We start from the raw sequence: 13,931 nt of genomic DNA on the forward strand, positions 1-13,931 counted from the left end.
AATAAACACGGATGCAAACAGTATCCCATCAAGCAGACTTAGAAGAGGATCATTACTACGTGTGGGCTTTTATGATTCATAACAGATCAATGTAAACTTAAAATAAACTTGGAGACGATATGCAATTGTAAACTCAAAAAAACCAGAGACTCAGCTTCTTCTATCAATGCCTGCATACACTTTGGATCTTGCTCTAATACCATGTTGAACCCAAGGGAGAGAGCACAGGTAGACGAGAGGAGAGAGAGAGAGAGGACACCATCATATGCAATCCTCAAAGTGTGTATACTGATCAGAGGAGATGCGTTTATATAGAGGGGACCAAGATGCTATATATAGAGATACTATATATAGCTCAATAATACTTTGATGATTCTTATCGAAGAAGTCATGATGCTCCTTCAGGAGGCATTGTCATTTATGATGCACAAGGAAAGCTTGTAAGGAAACAACGACTGAGACTTGATGCAAAAAGTAACAATGAAGTAGAGTACATGGCTCTTGAAGGTGGTTTGCACATTTGCTTACAGTTAGGAATTAAACGCTTGCACATCAAAGGAGACACCTTGTTGGTCGTGAAGCAAGTATTGAGAGCATGGAAGAATAAGAATCCTAAACTGAAGAATTTATGATTCAAGGTGAACTCATTGCTCAAAAAGTTTGAAGCATGAAATTTGCAGCATATTGAGAGGTCTCAAAGTGAATCAAAGTGAAGAAGTTCATGATGCTGTCCAAGAAATGATCACTTATGTGTTTGTGTGAAGGCAAATTTCCCTTTATATTATGGAAGAGAAGTGTTATGAAAGGAGATGAATTTTCTGTTACAGGTGTCCTACCTGAAGATTTACCATCCTCCAAAAAGTATGCATTTATAAGAAAAGCCAGGAAATACAAAATGCTTGATGATGTGCTTTACATGAAAGGAAGTGATTTGGTTTTGCGTCGTGTGTCTGGAAAGAGAATATATACAAGATTTTGGAAGAAAATCATGAGGGATCTTGTAGAGGCTGTTGGAATTAGGGTTGCAAAGAAACACACACAGCTTGGGGAAGACGAAGGAAGCTCAAGGCACACAATAGAGAGTGTATTACTTAGTGTGCAATGGAAAGATAGATAGCCCTAGAGTGATGGGCATATATGCAATGCTTGGGAAAAAAACCTCCTAAAGAGGGAAAAAATGCCACGGAGGTCCTAGTGTGTTCACACACATCACTACCACATGTATATGGTAACAAATCCCCCCTGGAGTGATGCAGTGAACGAGAGCTGGCACATGAGTAAAGGGAAGTGCCATGCCCTGAGGACATGATCAGTCTGTTACGGAAATGATATCTTATTATTTATTGCAGCTGTGAAAGGTGGAAAAAGCTTGCCCGAGCTAAGCTATTGCAAAAGGATATCATATTTTATGTACATTTTATTATTCAAGTGCTCTTTTATGAGATTTGGCCATTTATGACCGGCCGGCCAGTTTGTAACCAATTTGACCATTCAAGAAATCTATATAACAAATACATGCAAGAGGGAAATGGTCACTCTTGCACAGGGGGGAGATTGCACCCAGTGCCTATGTACTTCTTCTCTCCTCTCCCCTCTTCTCTCTCGCCATGCCAGGCGTAGCACTCAGCTCTCAAAGGTGCACCTAGACATGTTATTTCGCTCTCTCCCACTCTTTATCTCTCTCTGTTCGCGTATAGCACCGATTATGTGCTCGTGGATTCGCCAGGTATGGAGATTTGTCCGTTTTATGGCTTGCAGTATATTGTTTTTTGTTATTTTGCAGGACTCTCTACGCTCCTGTCTGTAGCAGTCGTATCAGAGCGTGGGCTACGCTCAAACAATTGAAGTTTTCTATAACCAAAAGCTAAGTGCAATTACGCAATTTTATCTTGCTTCATCTCATTTTATTGTTTCTTTACTACTTGATGAGCATGATTCCTGTAAATGTTTAAAATCTCAAAGTAATAAAGTATCATCCCTCATCAAATTATGACGAGGAAAGATAATTGAATAATATAATTAGAATTATGATTTATTACACAGAAGGATCTCTTGTAATGGCATGATAAATTAATTTGAGGCTTTAGTTTGCTATAATAGGGGTAAATCTTTGATAGTGCAAAGAGAAGACAAGTGCATCACGTCCAAGATCATTAAGACCTAGTTAACGCCCATAGAAAAGGAGAAGTAGAAGAAGAATTTAAGGTAGACTGTTGTAGGAATAAATGCAAGAGACTTTGGGAGTATTTGAACTTCCTTATGAGAATGACTGCGAGAATCAATTGTGATCTGCTGTTGACAAGGAACTCGATTGAGTTTAGTGGGAATGACCCTCATGAAATTTTTGTAAGAATCGCTATTAAGCCATGATAAAATTTTATTTGAATTAAAATAACATAGAGGGAGCAGTAACATCTAGATTCCACAAAAGATGGCGCAAGCGAGAAAAGCTCACAAAACTGCATCACTTTCGTCATCGCTACAAGCATCGTAGCCAGTGCCAGCATGTCGTGAAGAGCACGCAAGGTGGCTGTGAGGGTCTACACGTAGGGCAGCAGTCACCAACCGACCACCAAGTAGCATACAACCACCAAACCGATAACTGCAGCTAAAAGTATGTGTCTGTGGAGTTGGTGGTCAGCAAGGCTCCCACTTCTAATCTCTCTTTCTTTCGGCGAATTGTAAGAGCGCTTCTTTTCTCTACCCCTCGTTAAGAGCATGCAAACTAGTTGTTTCAAAAAAAATTTATACTGCATGCAAAGGCGGCCACCCAGCTCCCTCTCTCTCTCTCTCTCTCTCTCTCTCTCTCTCTCTAGCATTGTTGGACAACCATGCAGCCAATACCAACCAGTTCTTTCACTCTCTATATCTATCTCTGAGTCAATCTCTCTCGCCCTCTCTTTTCGTCTTCAACTACCCCATCCACCACCTAACAAGAAAAGAAAAGAGAAGTGGGAGGCGCCCGACCTGCAGTCTCACCGATGCCATCAAAAATTTTATTTTATTTTGTGACACACACTCCCAGCGCACAGCTTCTACCAGCCACAACTCCACAGCTTCACCTTCCTTTTCCACCTCTCGTCAACATGTATCTTGCAGCTGCAAAAATCAGTGCCCACAATCGTTCTCTTTCCTCCTCTATCTCCCTTTTCAACGCAACAAAAAGTTCTCTCTCTCTCTCTCTCTCTCTCTCTCTCTCTCTCTCTCTCTCTCTCTCTCTCTCTCTCTCTCTCTCTCTCTCTCTCTCTCTCTCTCTCTCTCTCTCTCTCTCTCTCTCTCTCTCTCTCTCTCTCTCTCTCTCTCTCTCTCTCTCTTCGGCCACCTACGACCACAGAAAGCACATGAGCCTCTCACTCTCCCCCTTTGATCTCACTTAACAAGTGACTTTAGCTGCTATGGTTTGCCAACCCACAGAACCACAGAAGCGTTCGTTTCTCTGCACTCCGACTACAACTCTCTCACACATCTTTATCTGAGTCCACCTGAGTCCTCTAACTCCCTTTCTTACCTCAGTCCATTAAGCCCGCCTGCAACCCTTCAATCCTGCACCGCTTAGTACAGGATTTCTCTTGGATTTGATGGCATGCGCTTCTTTGCCCTGCTCATCTTCCTCACTAGCTCCTCATCTCTGCATGCCGCTTTTCGTCGTTCTCTGCAAACAGGCACCTCTCCTCATGCAGCCTCTGTAGCCTACCCTTTGAATACCCCCCTGCTAAGTTGCTGACCAGCTCCTCCTCTCGATCTAAGTTCCCGCGCTCCCTAGCAATTCCCTTCTTCTGCAGCGCCACATCTTCCACTAATTTCTCTTGTCGAGTGTGTCCTGCTTGTGAGCCCTTCATGGACTGCTACAACATCACACGAACACCAGCAAGTGGGTTTTTCCCTTTTGGGGCCATTCCCACAGTCCATTTTAGGTTTTTTTTTTTTTTTTTTTAATAAACACCACCATAAGAGGCTCTGCACACAAAGAGCTTGGCCAAAAGCGTCAACGTTGTTCAAAATAAAATCCGAACAAGAGATACATCATGCTGATAAGAAAAGCAAGCGACAATGCTTTGTAATTTGGTAAATATGCCCAATATCATTTTTATGTCTTCATCGACTTTACTGTTGCGACGATCTTTATGTAAATGGACGAAGTCTTGTCCTATGGATAGTGGTGCTCTTTTGTGAAAATATGTGCAACTATTGGATGGGTTTTTTTGATGGAGAGCATGGAATCCGATATCGAGAATCCTTCGGCCAAGTTTTTGAGCTCTATAGTTTGTGGTGGGCTGATTTTGAGCTACTCTCCTCTACAATCGTCCTTCAACTCATACCCATTCAGTTTTTTTGTTTGTATCTCCCTATTTTGTAGCCCTACATCCCTTGTAGTTTTTCCCCATGGTTTGTTTACGGGCTTTGATGTGTTACGAGTATATCATCTAAAGGGTATGCTTCTGGCAATGCTAACCTCAACCTTGCGAGCCTGTGAATGACCATTCAGTTTTTTTGTTTGTATCTCCCCTATTTCGTAAGCCTACATCCCTAGTAGTTTTTCCCCTATGGTTTGTTTCCATACCTTGATGTATTATGATTATAATTTAAAGGGTAATGATTTTGGTGACGATAACCTCAACCATATGAGCCTCTGAATCCCACCGTTAAGATGCAAGTCCATCCATTAAGCTCTAATTGCTCAAGCATAAGTCTTGCCAATGGCGCTAGACTAAGCAGCTCTTAATAATCCGCATACAATTATTGATAAATAGAATCGCCAAGTACGAATGCACCACTACGATTTCCCTTGGCCCTTGACTTTACAGAAGGGTTCGATGCAAGTGCACATATTTCAGAAATATGTTTTCATGATCACTAATCAAACTATTAAAATAGAGAACTCTAACCAAACTATTAAAATTAGGTACTTTAAAATTGCCTAAACAGAAGTTGACCTACAAAAATCTATATAATTGATACGTACTGCTCTACTATTAAAATATTCATAATTAATTTTTATGTCTATTTTGCATCCTTTCAAATGTAGCCTCCTAAATTTTAGTCACACAGACCATTTGTGTGTTATAGTCTTTATGCCAATTGTAAGTAGGTATGCCACACATTCATGTCGATTTCTAACAGGTAACGTGGCATGTCCAATGTATGTCTGCTTGCTGTATGTTTCTTCACAATGACTTCACATTCTAAAGACATAAGATATTCATACTTCTGGCACTTTATGAATTTTAATGAAGCACATGTTGGGCACCAATTTGCTAAGGGTACTCATCTCTACACCAAAATGTGATACCAACTTGGAACTACTTTGTTATCAGACCAATATCCATCGGTTATCCCAGTCTTGCAAACCAATTTTTTAATTTATATAGCACCTTCATTATCCGCTTGTTTCAATCCATTTTATTATAAAATTTTGATGTATTTAGAGTGCAATGAAATTATTGTTGAATTTAACAAGAAATCATCTTAGTACTTGTCTTTGAGAAACATGTATGCAAATATTATTGTAGCCATCTCTCACATCGTGGATTACACTGGTAGTAATTGGACTTTCTATTGACATCATTTGACATTATGATATAGCATGAATTTAATTGATTTGGGGACGATCTTCACATTTGGTATATGTTTCAACATTCCAATCTATTCCAGTTTGATGCCAAGTAAGTATTTTAAAATTTTTTATGTTTTGTTTAGTCCATTGGTCACATGCACACAGATCCGCCGATTTAGGCAGTGTGTAAATGCTCATCTTGGTGTAGATTCGCCGATTTAGGCAAAACCAATTATCTGTGCAAATCCGCCGATTTAGGCAGCACATTAACAAACTACAGATCTATTCACAATGGTAAATGCAAATCCGCTGATATAGGCAGCATTAGTGTAGATTCTCCGATCTAGGAGGCACGTCTTATCTGTGAAGATTCGCCGATCTAGGCAGCACGTCTTATTGGTGTAGATTCGCCGGTTGAGGCAACACCGATCACGAAATCATGCTGCAGTGGCTGGCCACCACTGTAACTGGTATGATTTTGATACCTGGGTACATAATGACAGTGATTTGGATTTGGACTTATATTGTGGAATTGGAATTGGATTGGGATTTGGTATCTGGTGATTATTATGGCAGTGTTTATGTGATGAGACTTGACATTATGAGATTAATGATGAGTGTGACCAATGATATCCTAATTCACCAGGGTATGACATATACTGCTTATTCTAGTGGTATGGGACACTAGAATAGGTAGTATGTGGATGAAGGCAGGCATAAGCTAAAGTTGTTTCGTTTCATAAATTTTTCTTTTATTATGTGATGTTTTTGACACACCATCCTAAATCACTATTTTTGACAAGTAATGTTTTTATCTTCGCAACTGAGGACAGTTACTTTCCAACGGAGAGGTATGTTATGAAAATGATATCTTATTATTTATTGCAGCTATGACAGGTGGAAAAAGCTTGCCCGAGCAGCTATTGCAAAAGGATATCATATTTTATGTACATTTTATTATTCAAGTGCTCTTTTATGAGCTTTGGCCATTTATGACCGGCCGGCCAGTTTGTAACCAATTTGACCATTCAAGAAATCTATATAACAAATACGTGCAAGAGGGAAATGGTCACTCTTGCACGGGGGCAGATTTCACCCAGTGCCAGTGTACTTCTTCTCTCCTCTCCCCTCTTCTCTCTCGCCATGCCAGGCGTAGCACTCCGCTCTCGGAGGTGCGCCTGGGCATGTTCATTCGCTCTCTCCCGCTCTTTATCTCTCTCTATTTGCGTATAGCATCAATTATGTGCTCGTGGATTCGCAAGGTATGGAGATTTGTCCGTTTTATGGCTTGCAGTATATTGTTTTTCGGTATTTTGTAGGGCTCTCTACGCTCCCGTATGTAGCACAGTCCACAAAGGGGAGTAAGCCCAAAGCTTTGCTGAAAGCTTAAAGCTTCTCACGAGACAATGCCTTTGTGAAAAGATCTGCAAGGTTGTCCTGCGTTGGCACATAAGCCAAGCTGATCTCTCCTGCTGAGAGCCTCTCCCTGACATAATGGTAATGCACCTCAATGTGCTTTGTGCGAGCATGAAAAACTGGGTTCCTCGCAACTGCCAATGCGCTCTGACTGTCAGTGTAGATAGTGTTGGCAGTGTTCTGGCCAACACCCAAATCATCCATAAGGCGTCTGATCCATACACACTCAACCGTAGTTGTGAAGACTGCCCTGTACTCAGCCTCACAACTTGAAGTGGCCACAGTAGGTTGCTTCTTGCTCAACCATGATATACATGAACTGCCAAGCATGAAACAAAAACCACTTGTGGACACTCGCGTGTCAAAACAACCAGCCCAATCTGAGTCCAAAAAAACATGTAAGTCTGGTGGCAATGATCCCCCCTTGGAATAAAACAAGCCAATATGTAAAGTGCCACCAAGGTAGCGAAAAACCCTCTTGACAGCCTGCCAATGCTTAGACCTGTTGAAGATGATGAAACAGGAAACAGAAGGAAGATAGCAACTCAGAGTAGGAAGAAGATGGAGAAGGAGAAGACACAGAGCTTGTGTACGAGATCTCTGTAGTCTCTCTCTGTATTGGAATAATAATTTTGTGTATACAAACTCAGAGCTACAAAGCTTATATGAAACCCTAAGAGATAAGGTTTCCTTTCACACCAGATGTCCAGGGGGAAAAACCCAGTGGGAGAAAAGTGCCCCTGGTGAAGCGCGTATACACACTAACACTACTACATGTCTACAAATCCCCCCTGTAGTGATAGTGTGAATCCGTACAAGGTAGCAGATCATCATGTGTATGAGAGTAAGCCCAAAGCTTTTCGGAAAGCTTCAAACTTTTCTCGTGATAACGCCTTCGTAAATAGATCTGCAATGTTATCCTGTGTAGGACAGTAAGTTAGTGTGATCTCCCCTGCATGTAGCCTTTCCCTGACATAGTGGTAGTGAACCTCTATGTGCTTTGTTCTTGCATGAAATACTGGATTCCTTGCAACTGCCATAGCACTCTGACTGTCAGTGAAAATGGTAGTGGGTGCCTGTTGACACTCACAAAGATCTGCCAATAACCCGCGTATCCATACACAATCAACTGTTGCCGTGAAAGCTGCCCTGTACTCAGCTTCACAAGTTGATGTAGCCACTGTGGGTTGCTTCTTGCTTAGCCAAGATATACATGCATTTCCCAAGAAAAAACAATTGCCACTTGTGGAATGTCGTGTGTCAAAATCACCAGCCCAATCTGAATCGCTGTAACCAAGAAGCTGCATAGAACTGTGCTTTCCATACATATCCCCCCTTGGAAAGAACATGGCAAGATTAGGGGTACCTGAAAGGTAGCGAAGTATGCGCTTCACAGCCTGCCAATGATGCATACCTGGGCTGTGCATAAATCTGCTTGCTTGTGAAACCCCAAATTGAATGTCTGGACGAGTGTTGCCTGCCAAATATATCAAGCAACCAACGGCTGCTGCATAAGTATGTACATCAAAAGGTTCTCCAGCATCATGCATGCTCAACTTTGATCCAGTTTCTACGGGTGTAGAGATTGGCTTACAATTTTGCATACCAAACTTGTCCAAAATTTTATGCAAATATTTTGCCTGCAACATGTATATGCCATCTTCTGATTGCACAAACTGAATACCCAAGTAATAATGTAGCAAACCAAGATCAGACATCTCAAAGGTTTTTCTCAAAGCATCTTTAAACGCTTCAATTTCATCTGCATTATTGCCTGTAAGAAGCATATCATCCACATAAAGTGTTAGCATAATGAGAACTCCATCTCTCTTTTTGACATACAAAGTACTTTCTGTTGGACTATTCTGAAATCCCTGGCCAATCAAATAAGTATGTATCTTCTCATACCATGCTCTTGGAGCCTGTTTGAGACCATACAAAGCTTTACGCAATCTACATACCTTTTGCTCTTGACCTTTTACAACAAAACCACTTGGTTGACTTACATAAACTTCTTCCTGCAAATCACCATTCAAAAAAGCAGTTTTGATATCCAACTGATGCACTTTCCAACCATGATGAGCAGCAATTGCAACTAGTGATCTAACTGTGGACGCACGAGAAGTAGGAGCAAAGGTTTCATCATAATCTATGCCTTTCTGTTGCGCATAGCCTTTTGCCACAAGCCTTGCTTTGTACCTGTCAACAATACCATCTTGTTTCCTTTTTACCTTAAAAACCCACTTTGTACCAATAGGCTTTTTACCTGTAGGCAAGTCCACTAGATCTCATGTATGATTCTTATGAATAGAATCAATTTCTTGCTGCATAGCATCTTTCCACTGAACACACTCTAAAGCTTGTTCAAATGAATCAGGCTCATCTGCATCACAAAGAGTGCTAAAGCAAGCCAAATCTACTTGCTCTCTGCCAAAAGTAGTACCAGCACGTGTTTTTCGTGGCAACGGTGCATCCAACTTGCTGTCCTGCAAAGTTTTCTGAACCCATTTAGGCAAGGTTCTTTCTTCCCTGAGAACTTCTTGCTCTTCACGCACAATTTCCTCTACATCATGAGGTGTCACATGCTGATCAAAAGATTGATCAAGATTATCAACCTGTTGTGTTTCTTGATTCTCCACAAAAGAAGGAAGCAAACCTTCAAATACATCATGTGTCTGCATATGAGGTACATCAAAAGCAACCATAGGTTGAGCAGTAGTTTCTGCAAAAATTACATCACGACTTTCAAAAATCTTATTTGTAGCAGGATTGTAAAGTCTATAACCTTTACTTCCACTACTGTGCCCCACAAATATACATTTGATTGCCTTATCATCAAGCTTCCCACGTAACTGCTGAGGGATGTGAGCATAAGCAAGACAACCAAAAACACGAAGATAACTGACTGAAGGTTTTTTGTCATACCAAGCTTCATATGCAGTAATGGTCTTCAAGGCACGAGTAGGACACCTGTTCAAAACATGTGCTGCACAAGCAACTGCCTCCATCCATAGCTTATGAGGCAAACTCTTAGCCTTGAGCATACATCTAGCTGTCTCCATTAAAGACCTGTTCTTCCTTTCTGCAACACCATTCTGTTGTGGTGTGTATGGCATAGTGCATTGGTGTTTAATGCCTTTCTTTCCCAAAAAATCCTTAAATGCACCTGACATGTATTCACCTCCTCGATCGGTACGAAGAGTCTGTACTTTGCAACCTGTTTCATTTTCAACCATGGCGACATAATGTTGAAAAACTGCAAACACATCTGACTTTGCTTTGAGTGGATACACCCAACAAAACCTGGAAAAGTCATCAATGAAGGTCACAAAATAAAGGCTGTTTCCTATAGATGGTGTCCTCATAGGACCACATACATCACTGTGTACAAGTTGCAACTTTCGTGTCGCTCTAACTGAACCATCCTGCGAAAATGCAAATCTGTGCATCTTTCCAAGAACGCAACCTTCACATACATGTCTTGGTGGCATCTCCAATAAAGACAAATCATGCACCATATTATGACGTTGTAAAGTCATCAAACTGCCATAACTAACATGCCCAAATCTAGCATGCCACAACTCAGCATCCTGCATGGCCTGAGTCTTTGTTTCTGCAATACATACCTGAATCTGCTTTTCATAATGATCTAGCATAAATAGTCCATTTTCCAGCGTACCTGTAGTGATAAGAGAATAACCATTCTCTCGATCTCGTACAACACATCTGTCATCCTCAAAAATGACCCGAAGACCATTTTTTGCAAGAGAGGATACAGACAACAAATTCTTCTTGATCCCTGGAACATATAAGACATCTGGCAAGCATAAATCTGAACCATCTGAAATGGTAATCAAAATCTTACCAACGCCTTTGATTGGATAAGAAGCATTATTTGCACATGTCACCTTCTTTCCTGCTGGAGCTGCATCCAATGAACAAAACAAATCCTTCCTTGAAGTAATATGCCTGGATGCACCACTATCAAAGTACCAAATCATTTGTGTCTTGTCAACACTGTAAGCAGAAAAATTTGAACATACTACAAAAGCATAAGAATCCTGCACAAAGTTTGCAGACTCTTCTTTAGCTGTAGAAGAATCACTAGAAGCCGAAACAACCAAACTTGACTCTTTCTTCTTTTCTTTAGCAATTCGCTTTTTACACTCACTAATGTAGTGACCAGGTTTCTTGCAGTAGTGACATTTACCTTTCTTCTTGGACTTGTCGGAATCACCTTTAGACTTCTCTGAAGATTGTCCTGCACTAGACTTGGAGTAATGAGCACTCTCTTTACCCCTGTTTTTGTTCTGTACAACAAGAGCATGATCCATACCATCCACCTGTAAAGACTTGTTCTTACGTGATTGATCCTCCTGCAATAGCAAAGCCACTAACTCTTCAAAATGAAGAGGGTCAGGATTAGCTCGCAAAGACAGAGTCAAAGAAGTCTGAAAAGTCAAATAAGATGGTGGTAGTGAATTGAGTGTTTTGGAAACCAAGTCCTTCTCTGGAATCACTTCATCAATGCTAAGCAATTGCTCTTTAAGATCCCTGATTTTTGTAAGATGCTCGACAATATCGTCACCTTCGTCCATCTGTATTTTGTCAAGTTGTTTCTTCAAAAACTCTATTCTGGCAGCGTTTCTTCCTCCAAACATAGCTTGCAGAGTGTTCTAAGCATCCTCAAAAGTTCTGCAAGATCTGATATGTGGTGTGATTGTCCTCTTTATGGTTAAGGCAATCACAGCCATAGCCTGTGCATCTTTAGTATCCCATCTCTTTTGCTCTGGAGTGACTTGTGAGGGTCCTGCACCAACAGCTGCACCACGACCAGGCGTGGCAGGTGCAATGCTACCTGGACGAACTTCATCTCCAGATACATAATCCCACAATCCTTTACCAACCAAAACATTTTTGGCCATAAAAGACCAAAGAGAATAGTTGGTACCATCCAATTTGTCTTCGGATGTAAATGCACCAAAAATCTCTTTCTCCGTAGATTGAGCCATACTGTGGATGCACACAAGAGAGCAAAAGAACCTCCAAGAGATTCACAAATCTCCTCTCCAATCCAAGCAAAACTCTACACAAAATCTCAGCACAAAGCTAAGAGAAGCTGCTTCCCAAAAGAACTGTTTACCTGAAGAAAATCTGTCAAAAAGCACACCCTCTTGATCTAAACGCCTCCGAAAAGTAACTTCTGCTACGCTGCTCAGAACAAAATTCTGAGGGCTCGAACGGCTTCGAAAGGGGGGTAAAACCCCAGGTCGCCTAATCAGAATACTCCCGGAACGTCGAGGATGCTCCCACGAACAAATTTTTTGAAAACTGCCTGAAAACTGCGATTGCGCGCGCGGACGCGAAAACGCAAGTAGAGGCTCTGGAAATCACCTCGCTCTGATACCAATTGTTGAAGATGATGAAACAGGAAACAGAAGGAAGATAGCAACTCAGAGTAGGAAGAAGATGGAGAAGGAGAAGACACAGAGCTTGTGTACGAGATCTCTGTAGTCTCTCTCTGTATTGGAATAATAATTTTGTGTATACAAACTCAGAGCTACAAAGCTTATATGAAACCCTAAGAGATAAGGTGTCCTTTCACACCAGATGTCCAGGGGGAAAAACCCAGTGGGAGAAAAGTGCCCCTGGTGAAGCGCGTATACACACTAACACTACTACATGTCTACAAGACCCTGGGCTATGCATAAATCTGTTGACCTTAAATCTGCTGACCTGTGCAAACTGAATATCCAGACTCGTGTTGCATACATAAATGAGGCAGTCAACAACACTTTGGTAAAGAGTGACATCAGAAGGATCACCAGCATAGACTCAACTTCAAACCTGTTTCCATGGAAGTGGCAATAGGTTTGCAATCCTCAAGTCCAAACTTACATAGCAATGTTTCTATGTAACTTTTCTGACACAAGGAAATACCACCATCACACTTCTTAAACTGTATACCCAAGTAATGATGCAATAGCCCCAAATATTTCATCTTGAAATTAGCACTCAAATCAGCCTTAAATTCAGCAATATGTCTCTCATTTGGTCCAGTGATCAGCAAATCATCAACATAAAGAACCACAATGAGAAGTACATCACCCTCACGCTTTACATACAATGTGCTTTCTGTTGGACTGTTACGAAAGCCTCGTTTAACCAAATGAGTGTCAGCTTTCTCATACCAAGCACGAGGAGATTGCTTCAACCCATACAAAGCCTTCTTACATCTGCACACTTTGTCCTCTTGTCCTTTTATGACAAACCGTGAGGCTGCGTTACATAAACTTCCTCAAATATGTCACCATTCAAGAAAGCAGTAACAATGTCTGATTGATGTACATCCCAACCAAAATGAGCTGCCAATGCACATAGAAAACGCACAGTAGTCATATGACAAGTGGGAGCAAAAGTCTCTTCATAATCTATGCCTTTTTGTTGTGCATAACCCTTTGCAACAAGTCGAGCCTTATGGCGATCGATCTCACCATCCGGCTTGCGTTTCAACTTGTAAACCCACTTCGTACCAATGGCCTTTTTGCCACGAGGAAAATCACATAAAGTCCATGTGTCATTTTCTATAAGTGCATCATATTCTGATTGCATGGCAGCCATCCAATTTTCTGAATTCTGTGCTTCATCAAAAGACAAAGGCTCCTCAACATCATGTAAGCTAGACACAGCCAAAGCATAACAATCTAATGCATAAGATGCATGGGGAGAGCCTGAACGAGTACGACTAGACAAAGGTGCATCCAAGTTACTGTCACGCAAAGTGTGCACCAGCCATTTTGGCATACCTCTAGCCTACTCATTTTCAGCCCTTTCCTCATCAAGTACATCATGTACATCTGCATCATTAATAGGCTGATCTAAAACATTTTCAAAAACCCCCATAGGCTGTACATTTGCCTCATTGGAACTTACATTCGTATTTCCACCACTGAAAAGAGGC

Source organism: Adiantum capillus-veneris, chromosome 24 (genome assembly GCF_014529385.1).
Source record: "Adiantum capillus-veneris isolate H3 chromosome 24, ASM1452938v2, whole genome shotgun sequence".
NCBI lineage: Eukaryota > Viridiplantae > Streptophyta > Polypodiopsida > Polypodiales > Pteridaceae > Adiantum > Adiantum capillus-veneris.